Raw genomic sequence first — 17,006 nt, 5'->3', positions numbered from 1 at the left:
ACGTGTGAATATTAATATGTGATGTCTTGATTTAGGATGCTAAAGCATCTCAGTCTTCAAAGTATTAATGATATGTGACTTTCAATGATGTTAAAAGGGTCTTTATGTGAACCCTTGAACCTAGTGATAAGGTTATGAATATTAAAGTCGTAGGCCATAATGGTATCCTTCAAGTAAAGGAATGATGGACTTAAGGTTGATAGGGTGGAACAACATCATATCAAACCTTAGGAAAGTCATCATAAACTTCTTGTCGCCATTGGAAGGTAGCCCTAATAGGACCTCTTTGGTAGGGCAAATGTGATTGGGTTATGAACTTGATATGGAAACCTTTTCTATGAACCTTAAATGTGAATTACTCTATGAGAACGAAGGCTAGCACAGAGTTAGTATGGTAAGGGAAGTAGTTCTAGTTAAAGAATGAGATTAGATTACAAAGCATGCCCTTCATATTTCATAACCATGTGCCTACATGGGATGTGTCCAATTTCTACCATTGGCAAGAAGAATACCCTCATTAGAGTAGGTTAGAAATCCGAATTCCATGCTTTGGTACCATGGTGTATGTCGGTTAATGCCTATTCTCATCATATGTGATACGTACTAGCATTTGAGAAGTTCTATGAAGTTTAGGTGGTGCTATGAGACACTATTTAGACATTGCACAATAGGATTTGATGGTGTTAGTGAGAGTCCCTATGTCTTGTCCAAGACCATATCTTGAATGTCCTTTATGTGATGAATGACTCTTAATGAAGTAATGAATGTAATGATTTAAGTTAAGAAAGTATGTTAATAGAATAAATACTTATTTAGAGTAGTTAAGGGTTGTCTAGTTAAGGTGTGAAGGGGGCATAGGAATGGTCACTTCTTATTATACCTAGATAAGTCTTAAGAATGACTCTAGTTAGGGAAGATGGTTGAATATGTAGACATGATCTAAGCCTTCGGTAGTCTTAAGGATTACTTAGGTAATCTTGAAGAGGTAAATCATGGACATTATCTTCTTGATTTACTTAAGTAAGTAAGTCTTTTGATAGCCTTTGGAAGGAGAATGTCATATTATCTATGTGTTGATGTATTAAGTGATAATGATTCTATCCTAGGTAGTCTATGGAACTCTTAAGTGTGTGTGAAAAAGAGTGTATGGGCGGCGCTTAATAACTCACTCAGGTGAACCTTATAATCACCTTTGGTAGGAGGATCTCATGTTTATATGTTTAAGTCTTGTAAATGTATGTTGATCTCACTATGGGTGGTCTTAAGGATCATTTAGGTGTGCTTAGAGAGAGTGTATGGGCGCTCTCTCTTTGTCTTACTTAAGTTAGTCTTAGGATTGCTTTTAGTGAGGGAATTATATGATAAACGTGTGAAAAGTGAAGTGAAGGAACTTCACTGTAACAGTGAATTGAGTTCACTGTACAGTGAAGTGAATTCACTGTAACATTTTTAAAAATGTGATTATTTGCTTAAATGATTTCTTATATGTTTCTAAGTTGTTAAATGATGTTCTTATGCTTATAGTATGATGTTTTAATCGAAATTCATGAAAAACATGTTATTTTTTAACTGTCCCTTTTTCATGGTTTTTGCATGACTTCCATACTTAGTACATCTAATGTGCTAACCTCTTCTTTCCCCCTTTTTACTAAAGTGTAGGGAATTAGAAGTCTTGATGTGCCATGAAGAATGGATAGGTTTCTAAGGCTTGAAGATGAAGTAGAGGAGATTCCTCATCGATTCGAGGACGAAATCCACATATCCCTTATATCATAGTCTTTATTTTTTGTCTTGTATGGGATTAGTCCCAAGTGTTGTATACTCTAAAGTCTAGATGTTTAAGTAGATGTTTTAAAGATTTGATGTTTTAAATGAAAGTCTTACACTTGTGTAATGTTAATAAAAGAGTTCTTCATCTATGAAGAAAGTTTTAAATTCTTACCCATTTTAATATGTTCATTATGCAATGAATGATACGAGAGGCTTAGATGAGACTTCTTGAAGTCTCATTTGCCGTGTGACGATACAAGGCTGCTTAACTTCTAGGGTGTACTTGTGGGTCGTGACACTCTTGTACATGCTTTGTTATGATATTGAAATTGGTTTTCATATGATCGTAATATGTTACTATTCATGTGATATGACCTCAGGTTGATAGTATTCATTTTGACTTGACTTTATCATGATATTGGTCTTATGTTGAATATGAACTTGCATTGAATGATGTTGTGCCTAATGTCTTATATGTGTTCCCAATTGTGCATGAAAGCTTTTTAAAAGGGATTTAACATGATATTGAACTAAATGTTCCTTTAAGCATGATTTCAACTTTAATGTTCATATGTTTCCATACTTAGTACAAGTGGATGTACTAACCCATATTACTTCCCCTCTTCCCAAACAATGTAGGCTCGGTCCATTGAAGTTAGAAGGCCATTTGGAAGACTACTTTGATGTAGACCAAGTGTTTCTTAGGTCCTCCCCATCTGAGGATGATGCCACTATCTATGTACTTGATGTTGTTATTGTTTAAAGACATTTTGTTCCTTCTCTTTCATTTGAAGACTATCATTGTATAAGCCTATATGTGGCTTTTATTGTTATGAAAAATGGGAAATGCCCGAATGTTTTACTCATTTTAGATGGTTTAAATGTGAGACAATATATTAAACTAAATTCTTATATGTTATGTATATTGTCTAACAAGAATCCTATGTAAGCTTCATAAGCGAGGAGTCTAAATAAACTCCATAATTAGTATGTGAGAGGTCTATGTAAACCTCAATATATAAAGTTATAATTTTCCAAATTTTTAACTTATGAAATTTAATGACGAATGCTAATAGGATAGTCTTAGTCCTGTTCGAGGACGACAACGCCCATTATATCTAGGGGTGATCCCCGGTCGTGACAAAAGTTGCAATACCCTGTGCCTTCCAACAAATATATGACTAAGTGAACTCCAAAACAATTCAAACTCGGGATAGTAAAAGGTGGTATTAGATGTAAAAGTCAAAATGGTCAAGTGCGTATTAGTGCTACGGTCTTGTAAATAAACTTATATTGGGAGAATTGTGTAAAATAAGTGAAGTTCTTGCTTGACTAAACTATGCTAGTAGGTGACAAGTTGGTGATGCAACTACTTAGAATTAGTGGATTGAATTTAAGTGAAAAGGCAAAGTAGGTGGTGCACCTACTTAGAATTAGTGGACTGATTTTTAAGTGAAAAGGGGCAAGTAGGTGATTTACCTACTTAGAATAAGTGGACTGCATTTAAATGAAAAGAGAAAGTAGGTGATGCACCTACTTAAAAATGTTTGGCAGAAATTAAAGAGATGATGCAACTTGTTTCAAAAAAGTAAAGGACCATATTATTTCTCCAATTAATAATGCAAAAACTTCCAAAAGGGACCACTAAAGCACTCAAGCTTATCACATCTACTTCATCACTTATTCTCCAAAAAATTTCTCCCTAAGGAAATCCATAAAAAGCTTCAAGAATTCTGATCTACAACTTCACCATTAAAATATGAAGGAAACATGTGTTTTTAAAGTACAAGTTGGTAGAACATCTTCCATCTTAAGGAATTGAAGTGAATAATCTGATTAACATCAAGTTAAGGGGAAGAGGACAACGTAAACCTTGAGCATCAAAGTCTTAGCAAGTGAGGTTTCTTTCCAGCATGGTAAGCTATGTAAATTTTCATCCCTCGCTTGTTCTTGCATTTTTGTGAAAGTATGTATGTTTTAATGAGCTGAAGAGTGTTGCCTTTACATGGTGTGGGCTTGGCAAATGTTCAGGAAGGATATGCTTATTGGGACAACCTTGGAGTTGAGTTCTCTAAAATTTTGATTGTTGAGCTTGTTTAGAGCAGCTTAAATGTAATGTTAGTTAGAAGTCACGAGATGTTGATAGGAAGCCATATGTTCATATTTTGACTTCCTTATTGTGATGCTTAGGGATTTTTCGTTGTATCATAAAATAGTGGTGTCTTGTTGTAAATTTGATGAGAAGTCATGGGAATTAGTTAGAGGATAGAGAAGTGAAAGTGTAGTGATACACCACTTAATTGAGTGTTGCATGTGTGTGTATATATATATATATATATATAGATATATTTTTCCAATTACTGTTTTGGTCTTATCAAGTAGCCCAATTTTGTTGATCAACTACTAATGCTAGTTATATTATTTAATTCATTGTAGATAAATAATTTGAAAGGAAGATGGTTAGTTCGTTGTAATATCCATTGTGCAGCAAGGTATGTAAGGCTAGTAGATTTCCTTTTGCTTTGGCATTAATCTAACACTTGTTTTACAAAATTTGCTTTCTAAGTGCCATTGGTAGTGATTGATCCATAGTGGAACTATAAGAGCACCAGTGTAGATAATGATCTCATTCCTTCTCCCTAGAGCGTTAAAGTTATTACTCTGAAATGAGTTTATTGCTAGCTTTATGTACTTTCTCCACCAAGTATTAAAGGTGTTGCATCGTAAATTGCACATGGTACATATGTTTATATGTTGGATAAACAATCTGCCCCATGTCTAGCCAACTTGCTTCAATTGTCCATTCCATTATATATGTCATCTTTTCACTTGTTCATAAGTTCTTTTTATTGTTTATTTCTCCCATTGTGTTAGACTAATGTTACCTCACAAGATCCCTACTATCTGTATTGTACATTTTATATGTACTTACTTGGAATTATTCGTTCTTAAGTTTAATATTCCTACGTTCTCCCTTGGTTCCACATTCATGCATACCTTGTATTTTATATTAGTTAGTGAGAATTTTGATGTCATATAGAGTTCAAATCTCTTGGCTGACTAATAAATGTCTTCACTATATAATGTTATTTAATTTGAAATGTCAAAATGCTTACTTAGTCATATAAGCTCCTAATTATTATGTTGGTGTCAAATTTGCTTCCCATATAATTGTTATTATCATAAGTCCATATTCAGATGGCTTCTACTACTTGTCCATATTCCAAATCTCAATAATGATTATTTCATCAAAATAAATTCTCAAAATAGTTATGATCATCAAAAGAATAATCTTAAATGAGTTATGATCATTAAAAGAACCATCTCAAAAGAGTTATGAACATCAAAACAACATTCTCAAAGATAACGAATTTAAGTGAAGCTATAAGTATAATTATAGGAAACAACCCAGGGAAAATTCTTAGTATGGTTGATACCAATTGGTAAAGAAGGGTGGCAGCTCATAGGTGAAAGCCTAGCATAGGCAAATCCCAATTGGTATAGAAGGGTGGCAGCTCAGGGGTTAAAGCTTAGCATAGGCAAATCCCCATTTGTTGAATTATGCGGACAATAAAGTGCCTAGCATGAGTCATCCTCTTTTACCACTGTCAACTAGTCATTTTTATATATGCCTTAAAAGATTATAACGGACAAAAAAGTAAAGAAAAGAATGTATCAGACACGATTCCATACGTATAAGAAAAGATGGTCTTTAATCCTTATGTATTAGTAATTGGTTTTAGTTGAGATATCATTTTGCATATGGTTATATTATGCCTTACATATTCTGTACATCGTTTCCTATTGACGTCTATTATCAAGGACACTGTATTTCATGCTGCATGTAGTAATACTCAACTAGTAGATCTCCCCAAAAGAAGAACATGGTTCTCAGTGGTTATTGGTGAGCTCAAGGTTTATATGGAGCTTTCCCGAGTATTTAATATGTTATTTTTAATAGTTTTACAGTCATGAATTTCAGTAGAGGATTTGTATGCATTGTAAAGCTATCATATTATTTCTTAGTTTTACTTGTCACATGTATTAGTTCAGCTAGTCAACATGAGTTGTATGTAGCTTATCATTATTGATTATATCTTCATAGTAATTTATTTCTCTCCTTATTAGTCACTTGTAAAACATGTATTCATACAATTCTTGTTAGCCTCACCTAGGGTTGGGGTGTGACAAAAGTGGAATTAGAGCAGTTCATCCTATGGAAGTAAACTCAAAAACAATTCGAACTTAGGATAGTAATAGGTGATATTTTATGTAAAACTCCAAGTGGTCAAGTGCGTATTAGTGCTACTGTCTTTTCAAAAGAAATAAGATTGGGAAAATGGTGTAAAACAAGTGAGGTGCTTTCTTGACTAAACTATGCTAGTAGGTGACAAGTAGGTGATGCAACTACTTAGAATTAGTGGACTGCATTATAAGAGAAAAGAGAAAGTAGGTGATGCACCTATTAGAATTAATGGAATGAATTTTAAGTTAAAAGGGTTTAGTAGGTGATGTATCTACTTATAATAAGTGGATTAGATTTAAGTAAAAAGATCAAGTAGGTGATGCACCTACTTAAAAACGTGTGGCAGATATTAAGGAGGTGATGCACCTGCTTGCTTAAAAGTAAATGACCATATTATTTCTCCAGTTTATTAAGTTAAAATTTCCAAAAGGGACCCCTAAATCAGTGAAGCTTATCACATCTACGTCATCACCAATTCTCAAAAAAAATTGCTCCAAAGGAAAGCCATAAAAGCTTCAAGAGTTCAAGTCTAAAACTTCACCATTAAAATTTGAAGGAAACATGTGTTTTCAAAGTTCAAGTTGGTAGAACATCTCGCATCTTTAGAAATTCAAGAGAATAATGCGATTTAACATCAAGGTAAGGGGGAGAGGACAAACCAAACCTTGAAGAATCGAAGTCTTGGCAAGTGAGGTTTTTTCCAAAAGGTAAGATATATAAATATTAGTCCCTCCCTTGTTCATCCATTCTTTGTGAAATTTTGTATGTGTTAACAAACTGAGGAGTGTTGCCTCTATATTGTATGGGATTGGTAAATGTTCAGGAAGGATGTGCTTGTTAAGAAAACCATGTAACACCCTAAAAATGAACTAGGTGAAACTAGAGCCTAACATGTGTGTCATGAGGTTATAATGTCTTAAAATGTATAATTATAGTATTTTGAGGTAGTGTGTAAAATTTGGAGGTCAAGTGTCCAAGAACGTCCAATACGTTTGAAAGTTTTGCTTTAAGACGTGCTTGTGTGTTTTAGTGTGCCTTTGCATGTTTTACGTGTTTGTTTGGGTTCAAATGGATGTAAGATGTTCCTAACATATATAAAGGTGTATTTGGGTAGGAAACGTCCAGGCACAACTCCCCAAGGAAAAACCTAAGGGTCCTTTAGGATTAACCAATTTGTGGGTAAAGACTGCCAAAACAGTCCCCAACCAATGAATAAAAACAGTCCCCAACCAACGAAGCAAACAAGAGAACATGGTCTTGTCAATGCCTCGTGGATGAGGGTCTTTGCCCCATATTTAGTAAGGGAGCTTATGCCCCTATTTACAGAGTCTTTGACCCAAAGAATGGATTTCCAGGACGACTCGTCATGTCTCTACGGCTCGTGGATTGGTCCGTCGATTGACACATGTATATTTTGTGCAGGTGTCTCAGCCAGGACAAAAGACTTTTGAGAATGTCACCTAGTGTTCTAAAAATAGTTTGGACGGTTACTTAAAGGCTTTTTGGGTATTTTGAGTGGCTTTATAAGTCTAGAACCCCAAGTTAAGTTCATTATTCAAAATCAAAACCAAATTCCAAAGAAGAATCCTCTAGAACTCCGTTGGAACTTTAAGCAAGGTGGTACCTTGGAGATTGATTTCTCATAAATTCTTCACCATTTTCGTTGATTGTATTGATCAAGGTATGGTGTTTCATCCTTGAACTGTCTGACATATCCGGGTCTACCCCCTTGACATAACAAGCATCGTCATCCTCTTTGAAGACTAAGACTAGCCTCTTAGTTTACATCATTACATTCATAGGTCAAATTTAGCGAAAAATTTATAACTTTTCATTACTTCTAATTGGAGATTTACATAGACCTCTACACACACACACACACACACACACACACATATATATATATCGAGTATACATAGACCCTTTGTATAGGAAGATTACTTAGTCTTATAAGTACTCTTATTGCACATAAATATATATATAGAAAATACCATAGACATAATATGTGTATAATTGATATTGAAGTATGAGTCTTCCCCAATTGAACATATGATTCTTATGATGGTTAATGTAGATGTTTCTATAGAAGCTGATAGGGTGAGTTGTAGTATAATTACTTATTCCTATGTGCTACTTGAATGTAAATGTGCATATGATAAGATTATGATATGTGTGGCTTGTTGTGGTAAACCTATGTCCCTCTACTTACTCTTGACTTAGTAGGCTAAAGCACCTTTGTCATGTCTGTATATGTATGATTGAAATATGACTTTGAACATGGTTAAGATGGTCATTAATGTGGAACCTTCAATCTAGGTAGAAGGTTATGATATTCTTGAAGTTGAATGCCATAATTGTATCCTTTTCGTGGGAATGATGGACTTAGGTGTAGGTTGGATGGAAAGACATGAAACCATCCTTAACAAAGTCATGAATCTATCGTAGTAACAATTGTGTGGCAACCCTAGTGGACCCAACTTTTGTAAGGTGTATTATGATTTTTTTATGACTACTATATGGTACTTCTTCATATACCATTGTGATTGAATTACTCTATGATAACAAAGGCTAGCACCGCATGAGTATGCTTGGGGAGTGATTCATATTATCCAATAGAAAACATAACAAACAAATTCATAACATAATTTTCGAGATTAAGAAAGACCCATATGAAAACTCAACTTTTGAAAATACTTTGAAGGAACGCTTTGACGAAAGAGGTTGCAAAGGTGAATTAGATCCCATACCTCAATGTTTGATGAAAAATTTATAGTGAAATTGTCCCTTTAAAGCCTTCAAAACCCTCCCCTAGTTTGTCTTCAATGGTGTCTTCTAATAGAGAGAGAAAGAAGAGAGAAAGAAGAGAGTTTTAGTTTGAGAGTTGTAATTAGACTACTGGGGTTGGTGTCTTTATATGGGGGGGGGGGTTAATTAAGTTAATTAGACTTCCCTTAATCCTTAACTAACCACCAAACCCCTTATTTAATTAGTTAAGACCAACTTAAAAACGTGCAGGAAATTATAGTGTCATAGACGACACCATGATCGACGGATCGTGGGTCAGTAACGGACAGGCTATCCTCCGTGCTGCACATTTCCTGGTTCTGGTCTGACACTTGTGCAGGAGAGGGATTCAAAAGTTTTTCAAAATGTTTTTGTATGGTTGGCGACGATGTCCCGTCTATCCACACATGAATTGTCGATTGCATATCATGGGTGCACACTGCCTAAGCAGTGTTTACTCCAACGTGCAGGGGTCCTCCTCAAGGGACCTTGGTTGGTAATTAGGGAGTCGTACCCATATGTTTCAAACATTAATTGAATTGAAAACAATTTTCATGAATTTCCGACTCCTAAAAGCTAGTCAAATAGCCTAAGGCACGCTACTACCTCCATGGGCTAGTTTTCCGAACGTCATGGATGTTTTGGTTTCTAGAGTTCCTAAATGAACTATTTTTATTAAAATGACTCTTACAACAGTGTCTAGACCTTATTACACTTGTGTTAGGATTTAATACACACCTTTATTTTCAAATAATACAAGCCCTAAGCATATCCTCAAGGGTTTGAATAGTACCCTCCGCTTGACCATCCTTTTGGGGATGAAAAACGGTACTCAACTTCACCTTAGTACCCAAACTTTCTTGGAATGACCTCAAAAACCTAAATGTGAATTGCACACCCACAATCCAATATGTTGCATAAAGGAATACCATGGCGACACACAATCTCATCTATGAATATCCTAGCATTATTTACCACCAAATAAGTAGACTTGACGGGAAGCAAGTGAGCGGACTTGGTCAACCTATCCACAACCACCCATATAGAGTCACATTACCTTTGAGTCCGTGGTAAACTAACTAAAAAGTTTATGTAGATCTCTTCCCACTTCCAAGTAGGAACTTGGATTTCTTTTAGTAAGCCACCCGACTTTTGATGTTCGACTTTCACTTGTAAGCAATTTGGACACTTAGCAACAAACTCTGGTATGTTCTTAAAACCTTCCCACCAATATACATTCCTAAGGTCATGGTACATTTTTGTCTAACCTGGATGAATAGAATAGCGGGACCCATGGGCTTCCTCAAGGATCCGGTTCCTCAACTCATCTACCTTTGGAACACACAATCTTCCTTGGTACCTCAAAGCACCATCCACCACTAAGGAGAATGCCTTATTAAGCTTGCCAAGGACCAATTCCTTCAAATCCATCAATGATTTATCAAGGTGTTGTTTGGACTTCACCTCAACTACCAATGATGATTCGAAGTTATGATGGACCACGAATCCACCATTAGGATAATATTCCAACCTTATACTCAACCTAGTCAAACTATGAACATCCTTCACTAGGTCTTTCTTGGCTTCTTTTATGTAAGACACACACCCATAGTCATACGACTTAGAGCATCCACAACCACATTGGCCTTGCCGGGGTGATAGAGGACACTCATGTCATAATCTTTCAACAATTCTAACCACCTTATTTGACGGATATTGAACTCCTTTTGATTAAACACATATTGGAGACTCATATGGTCAGTATACACATCAATATGGACACCATACAAGTAATGCCTCCATATTTCAAGGCAAATACCACAGACGCTAACTCAAGGTCGTGAGTTGGATAGTTTCTCTCATTAAACTTAAGTTTTCTAGAAGAACCTTCCCATGTTGCATCAGCACACACCCAAAACCCACTCGTGATGCGTCACAATACACAATAAAACCCTTTGTACCCTCTGGTAAAGTAAACACTGGAGCTGAAGTAAGCCTATCTTTCAACACTTGAAAACATCTTTCAATACGCCTCCGACCAATAAAATTTCTCACTTTTGGGTCAAAGTAGTCAAGGGAGATTCAATGGACGCAAAACCATCCACGAATCTCCGATAATAACCCTCTAAACCCAAGAAACTCTAATGTCGGTTGGAGTCAATGGTCTAGGCCAATTTTTCACCGCCTCCATTTTCCTTAGATCAACCTAAAATTCCTCACTAGAGATTATATGACCAAGAAATGTCACCGACCTTAATCAAAACTCACATTTGCTATATTGGGCAAACAATTGATGTTCTTTAAGTATATGTAACACTACCCTAAAATGGTTCATGTGATCACCCTCATTTTTAAAATATACCAAGATTTCATCAATGAAGACAATGAAAAATGAATCTAGGTTAACTTTGAAACACCCTATTCATTCGGTCCATAAATGCCACCGGGGCATTAGTGAGATTAAAGGACATTACTAAGAACTCATAATGACCATATCTAGTACAAAATTCCATCTTTGGTATATCGTCACCTCTCACCCTAAGTTGGTGATATCTTGACCTCAAGTCAAACCAACGTAACGAGATCCCCTCACTCGAGTTCTTTGCATTGAGCTCGCTTGGTTCATCTGTTCATCGGTCATTAAAGGAAAGCTTTTATCGCTAGCGTAATGTCTTCTGCCTATATGTATTCTTAGAATGTTCTCTTGCCCCCAGGTGTTCGTTATGGTCGCGGTAAAGGTTTGTTGGAGCCTGGTCGAGAATTTCAGATGTTCATCCTGCGTGATGAGGGACAAGCAGTGGAATAGGAAAGTTTCATCATGGATACAGGTTTCCTAATCCTAAAGTATCAAGGGATCGAAAATTACCATTTTCCTAATGTCTTTTTCATTAGACTAAGGACAGAATTCTCTGAGGGTTAGGAAAGTGGAGATAGGGTGAAAATCCCAAAGGATATTTACAAAGACTACTAAAAAAGACCACGGACTTGGCTTGGTGTCGATAATTGAAGAATAATAAGAGACAGGTATAATGTTGATGTTTTCTACTATATTAATTAGAATTATGATTGATATTCTTGAGGCACTTTTCCTTAAGAGACGCGAACGACAGCCACTCTCCCAAGCTGGCAATAGTACTATAAACCCTTGGCTCGTGATTGAAGAATGTATCTCATGCGTCTCTATCTAGTAGAGATCCCTGCGTACACGATAGATCATCATCATTCTATAAATCATGCATGTTGGTTTGTTTCGCGGTAACCTCATTCGGTTCTGTTCGCCAATCAGGAACATTCCTTGGATCTTAGAAAAGTAGCTTGCACCTTGGAGTTGATCAAACAAGTCTTCAATCCGAGGGAGAGGATACTTATTCTTTATTGTGACTTGATTGAGTTGGTGGTAATCAATACATATTCTTAAGTACCCATCGTTTTTCTTCAAAAACAAAACCGAAGCACCCCATAGAGAGATACTAGGTCTAATAAAGCCTTAGTCTAGTAAATATTTGAGTTGAGCCTTCAACTCTTTCAATACGGCCGGAGCCATACGATAAGGAGGAATTGAAATGGGATTTGTATCCGGTAGCAAATCGATACCAAAATCAATTTCCCTTTCGGGAGAAGTATGATGTACCATGGTTTCACGGTACTTTCAATGCTTTTTTCATAAGTTTAGTGTGTATCTAAGACCTTTTTGTAGTAGTTTTAATTTATTTTTCTGTTTGTTTGTAGGAAAACTTTCCAGAATGAAAACGTGGAAGAATTGTGCTGAAATTGCAGAAGTGATGACTTATGGAGCCACCGACGGTCCATCTCGTCTAAAGAAAAATGTTGTTGAAGGAAGATCGGGGAATTCTGACAAAGTATGAGGCTACGGAAGCTATCGACGGACCATTATATCCACGACGGACTGTCTTGCACATCAGTCATTGCTAACAGAGAGAAGCCCCAGTACCCGTGGAGAAATGGAAGCCATCGATGGACTGTCATGAACTCAACAGACCGTCATCCTGGTCCGTCAATGGTAACACTGAGTTGGAGAAGAAAGAAGCTAAAAAGACTCTAAGTGGGGAACGACGGGAGGCCTCGACGGTCCGTCGGTCTGGTCGTCGACTCAGACGCATTTTTGGGTAGATTTTCCTTTAATATAATTCCTTTTTTTGTTAGGACTTCTTTATTATAAATACTGGTATAAACCTCGTTTTTGAGGTTAGACTCTTGGTTATTTTTCTAATTTGTAATACTGATTGTTGAATATTTGGTTTTGGAAAATACTTAATTTTTGCAAAATCGTTTATCGCCACATTTTCTTGAATTCAAGTGATTTTCTGGATTTTCTTCAATCTCATCAAAGTAAGTACTTGAATTCTTGTCTAATCAATATGAATTGTGTAATTATGAACATGGGTAACTAAATCCATAACTAGGGTTGTGGGAACCATGGGTAAATAACAAGGTAAAAACAAGCTAAAATAACAATTCTAGAATAGTGTTTTGCATGTATTGATAATTCTTTCGTTTAGAAGTCTTTTGAACGAGTGAACGCGTTAGAAATTTCCTTGTTTCTACTTGCCGTACTAAGGAGGTACATAATAAGAAAAGAATTATCAACGTAGATTTATAATACACTATCTAATAGGCTAGTGTCGATTGGTGCGAAGTAACAACTAAGCCATACATCGATTATGATGCTTAATATGAGGTAAAGGTAAGGTTTAGTAAAGAATACACACATAGCCAGACCAGGTTCCCTTGTTGCCGAACCAAGAAATTAGGGATGCATAACTTACCACTTTGCATGCAAGTTACTAGGAAAGGATTGTTATAGTTTGAATTACTGCGTTATACACCTGTGGGGAACACTTATGCCCTACTTACTCTCATCACTTCATAAATATCAAAGATTCATACTTGCTACTTGTTTACTTAGAAATATTTAATTCCTTTTGTTATTTCACCCCCTTTTATTACCTATTTTCGAAAAGGACTTGATTAAATAGAACTTATTGTAGGTTAAAGTTAAGTCTAGATCAATTTTCTCGTGGGATCGACTCCAACCTCATAGTTGGGTTCTTTATTTGATACGACCGCTTATACTTCTTTTCGAGAAGTAAATTTCACTGTATCAAATTTTGGCACCGCTGCCGGGAAAATTGTCTTTTAAATTAACTTTAAGCACATTACCGAAGTTTAGTCCATAATTTCCTAATTTTACTTTTTCTCTTTGTTTTTATATCTCGTAGGTCTAGCTTTAGTGTATGCCAAGTACATGGAGTCGAGGAGAACCAATACTTTCACTTGATCAAGAACTAAACCGCACACTTCGCGGAATAAATATTCAAAACAATCCTCCTTATATCGATGATGAGATCAACCCTCAATTTCCCCCGCGGGTTGATGCTCATAATCTAATGGTTGTTGTTAACACTGAAGAAGATAATCCGAGGAGGCGACCTCCCGCCCCACGTCCTCAAGAGTACTATAGGGGAAATGTTAACATCACTGACTCTGATGGGCCACTTTTCCTACTTCCTCTACCACATGGTCATACTTCTGTTGTAACTAGTAGTCTGATGCAAATGCTCACAACTAGAGGTTTGTTTTCGGGACTATCTTATGAGGACCCACATGCTCACATCGCCAAAGAAAGGTTGGTATGTAAGAGTTGTATTAGGAGGCCTGATTTGAACATGGACTCATTGGGTTAAGAATGTTCCCTCTCTCACTGACGAGAGAGGTTTCTATATGGTTTATTGAGCTCCTCTATAACTCAATCTATATTTGGAATCAATTGAGGGATGTATTCTTAGCACTTACTACCCAGTGTCTAAGAAGTTAAACCACAATGATAGGGTGAACAACTTTGTGGCACTACCGGGAGAATAAGTCAGTAGTTCTTGTGATAGGTTCACCTCGTTCTTGAGAAGTGTCCCCAATCACCGCATGGATGATGTGTCACAAAAAGCGTATTTGTATTAGGGATAAGATGATAATAATAAAATTATACTGGATACGATAGCGGTTGGTTCTTATGGGGAATGTCCTTATGCTGAGATTGCTGAGAATTTAGAGAAAATCTCCTGAAATAATAAAACTTGGAGCACTAGGAAGTCCGATACTAGGAGTAACACTTTTGTAGTGCAATCCGCACACAACCCAGCCACAGATGACATTCGTGAAAAAAGCTCAAATGAGAACTGAGCTTGGTTTGTTGTTGAAACACATCACTAGGGGTGCAGATAAGAAAGTAAAGAAAATAGCAAGGTGAAAGAATATAGGAAACTGGGCGAGATAAAATGATAGAAAGTGGAAGGTTCAGCCGATATGTCAAGGAGGGCAAAAAGTCACTAAAGTATACCTAAATATACCCTACCTGACCCTGAGCCTATGTTACTAGCTAAGAAAGTCCTATCGTGATCCTAAGGGTTGTATAGTGAACTTAAGGCAGTGAAAATAAGGGCAAGCTTATGGCAATAGGTATGAATGAGTGTGACTTTGTTCTGAGAGTGAGTGTTGAAAAAGTAATCTTTATACTCAAACTAAAATCATTGTGTGAAAAATGAGGATTTTTTTTAAAGTGAGGACACTAGTTGCAATACCGGAATTGTTAGCACCTCGGTGAGTGCATGGTGAGTCTGTGTCATGTTCTGATCCCACAAAATTCAAGCCTAATAGTGATAGCATGCATAGATTTGATGAGATTAATCGAGATTGATAGCCAAATGATTGCAAAGGATAAAACATGGATACTATTGTACAAAGATTGTGTAGTGAGTCATAGTGCGTCGCTTGAGGACAAACAACGAATTTAAGTTGAGGGTGTTGATATACCGTGGTTTCACGGTATAATTAATACTTTTTCCTTAAGTTTAGTGTGTCCAAAATCCTTTTTTGTGCTAATTTTTATATAAGTTTCTCTTTGTTTTGCAGGAAATCTGTCCAAAGCTAAATGCAGAGATTTTGAGCGAAGAAATGTAGAAGAGACCACCTACGGAGCTTATGACGGTCGATCGTGCTTGTGACGGTCCGTAGGTGGAAGCGTAGTGACGCTGCTGAAGGAAGATGGGGAAGTCTGACCAAGTGTGGGGTTATGAAGCTTGTGACGGTCCGTCGTGGCTATGACGGTCCGTCCTGCAGGTTCGTCATGAAGTTTAGAGAAGTAATCCAGTATCCAGATTCCAAGAGTTGAAGTGTTTTGAAACGAAGACCCTCGACGGACCGTTGTGCCTATGGCGGTCCGTCATACTAGACGTCGAGGGTGGTGAAGAGAGCAGCAGAAGAAATTGCAAAAGTATGGGACGACGGAGTCCATGACGGTCCGTCATGACCACGACGATCCGTCGTCAGGTCCGTCCACCCAGCCGCGTTTTGGCAGATTTCCAGCAAACAGAGTCCTTGTTTAATTAGTTTTTTTTATTTTTTATAAATAGTTTGAAAAACCTCGTTTTTGAGGTTAGACTCCGTATTGTTAGACTCCGTATTATTAGACTCCGTATTGTTAGACATCATATTATTAGACTTTGTGTATTAGTGTTAGATTTCGAGATTCTTGCAAGTGATTTTTTGTGATTAATCAAGCAAACTTTTGGATTTTACTCTTTCTCATTGAAGTAAGTACATGAACTCTTATTTAATATATTTGAATATTGTGTTTATGGCCATGAGTAACTAAACTCCATAACTAGGGTTGTGGAAACCATAGGCAAATAATGAGATAAACCCTAACTAAAATAACAATTCTAGAATAGTGTCTTGCATGTATTAATAATTCTTTCGCTTAGAAGTCTTTTTAACGGATGATCAACGTTAGAACTCGCCTTAATGCTACTTGCCGGACCAAGGAGGTAGATAATAGGAAAAGAATTATTAACATAGATTTAGTGTATACTATCTAATAGGCTAGTATTGATTGGTACGAGGTAATAACTTAGTCAAATATCGAATACAATGCTTAATATGAGGTAAAGATAAGGGTTAGGAAAGCAACACACGTAGCCGGACCAAGGTGCGGAGTGAGATTTTCTAGATGCTGGACCAAGGATTTAGAAATACATAACTTATCACTTTGCATGCAAGATACTAGGAAAGAATTGTTATAGTTAGAATTATCAAGTTATGAACCTGTGGGGAACACGTAAACCCTAGTTACTTTGATTAATTGATTAAAATCCAACTGTCAAAGCTGCTAAGTGTCTCTTTCAAATTCTTT

At 36.5% G+C, this 17,006-nt stretch overlaps 1 long non-coding RNA gene across 1 annotated transcript; it reads left to right on the top strand.

Annotated features, from left to right (window-relative positions):
• Positions 1 to 3,434: 3,434 nt before the first annotated feature.
• Positions 3,435 to 13,032, top strand: LOC114076805. The gene is made up of 3 exons (XR_003577846.1): positions 3,435 to 3,686; positions 4,207 to 4,262; positions 12,530 to 13,032. It is a non-coding gene; the product is annotated as an uncharacterized LOC114076805 (long non-coding RNA).
• Positions 13,033 to 17,006: the final 3,974 nt, after the last annotated feature.

Source organism: Solanum pennellii, chromosome 4, assembly GCF_001406875.1.
Source record: "Solanum pennellii chromosome 4, SPENNV200".
Classification (NCBI taxonomy): Eukaryota; Viridiplantae; Streptophyta; class Magnoliopsida; order Solanales; family Solanaceae; genus Solanum; species Solanum pennellii.
This window is presented reverse-complemented; position numbering and strand designations above follow the sequence as displayed.